A 2,142-nucleotide genomic window follows, 5' to 3' on the forward strand; every position below is an offset into this window, starting at 1 on the left:
GCTCATGCAGCTCACCTCACTGTCTCCTCAACCGAACGTGACATGCCAGTCGAGCACGATGAGCTTAGAGCTGAGCGTCCAAGCCGCTGAAATGGCTGCTACTGAAACTGGGTTTTGCTTGAAGTTGCAACAAGTAGCTGCAGTTTGTTTTTGTTGAAAATTTAATGGAATTTTGCTGCATTCTGGCACTCTCTAAAGGACATGGTTTTAGCCCTTTTTTACTACAAATCTAATATGGCCAACATCTACAAACAATGTGTCTTTTAGAGAGTTACATTTTCAACCATTCCAGGTATCCATCAGTTTCTCTTCTTGAAATTCTATTAGCCAACTATTGAAACTCGCTTGAGTTGAGTCTATCACAGCAAACATCAAGTTTGAGCTAACATTTGTTACATTACTGTATGTAAATGTTTTACCGTGGGTCATTTTCATAGCGGACATTTTGACTTGTTATAGTAAAAAAAGCCCAGGTGTTATTAATGGCGTTTTTCAAACTGCATAGTACCTAATCGACTCGCCTCGACTTTCCTTTTTTGGTTTTACATTACAAAAAAAAGTCCCTGGTACCTGCTAACAGGTACTTCTTGTAGTACTACCTCAGTCGAGATTCCCAGCAAGCCGAGGCGATACTAAAAGGTAACGTGAAAACATGCAGACTACTGATTGGTTGGAGAGAATCGTGACTATTCAATGGGTGATCATTGGTAGCGACAGACGGGGGGTGTCCTCAACAAACCGGTGCTAACGGGTAAAAAGTTGATCCAGCATTTTCTTTTCTGCCTCAAGGTTCATTTGAAACTAATTTGCCTTCTGGCTGTGGCAACACGCCGATAATAAAAATAAAAAATAAACTTTTCCCATCCTCCTACTGGTTGGCAGCGGAATTGTCCCGTTATGTCTCATTGGAACTACACATCCGCTTCCTGATCTGCCAAACTTGCATGGAGCGGTTGTAGCCGGTGGAGATCCTCAAAGCAAATGCAGAAGTGCCGCTCACCCTGTAACGAGTTGAGGTACCACTGAAATGATTTTGGAAACATTATTTTAAGGTACAAAACTTTCTCTAGTGTTGCTTTAACGATCACTCTGTTCTATGAACGTGTCCCAAAAAGCCGTGGCAGCGAGCCAACATGCTGAATACCAACACCCTGAAACTGAAGCAGCTACACGGAATCCAGCCTTCATTAATTTTAGACGTAACACCTGTGTTTTTCTCACTTTGACATGTCAAAATATCAAGCCTTTATTGCTCGCTTTAATAGAATACAAAACTCAAGCATGTTTCAAGAGTCTGCTTATTGATTTCCACACTGTACAGAAATGAATGGAAACAACAGCTACCTGGAATAACAGGAAAAAACCTGGAGCGTTCAGCGAAAATGTAAAAGTGTTTGTGGTTAAGGAGCTAAAACTTGCAAACACACTGCTGTGGTTCTCTAAAGCATGACCGTGGAACATGAAAATCCATTGGAGTGCATGAAGTAAAAGACAACTCTGGGATTCTTTAAGAGCATACTGGGCCTACGTTCATCTTTGTTTTCTTCAACCAAATCACCAGACAAGAACGTCGATGCTGGACGATTCTGCAAAACACAAGATTACGCTCAATGACAATGATTCTTATGTCAAATGCTGTAGTTTTTATTCGTTCTTTCGTAGTACAATATCTGCACATTGCAGCTATGGTAAGGTTGAGGTTAGGGAAGAACACAATTTTGGTAAATAATGATATGATTAGGGTTAGGCAACTAAAACACTTGGGTTTTGGTAAGAAAAACACTGTGGAAAGAGTTAATCAAATTAAAGGACACCTGTTAATTGCAGGTTTGTGACGGGATGTGAGCTTTAGTCTTTTGCATAAAAACTCGACACACTACTCACTTTACCTTCTGCTTGCTACATAAATGACCTCCTGAATTTGCGCTGAATGTTGACGTTGGACGTAAATTGTGATGTGAAGAATCGTCCAGTCTAGATATAATTCCTTGGGATAAAAGGTTGTGTTTAGTTTTTGCCTTTCACAAAGATGAACATAGTCTTTGAGGGAATCCACTTCTGATGGGTTGGTCAGAACTTTGCTGCAAAGGCTTAAAGAGAATTCATTTGTACATTTGTCCACCAGTCGGCAGGGTCAAAGTT

This window comes from Etheostoma cragini, chromosome 6 (genome assembly GCF_013103735.1).
Source record: "Etheostoma cragini isolate CJK2018 chromosome 6, CSU_Ecrag_1.0, whole genome shotgun sequence".
NCBI classification, from domain to species: domain Eukaryota; kingdom Metazoa; phylum Chordata; class Actinopteri; order Perciformes; family Percidae; genus Etheostoma; species Etheostoma cragini.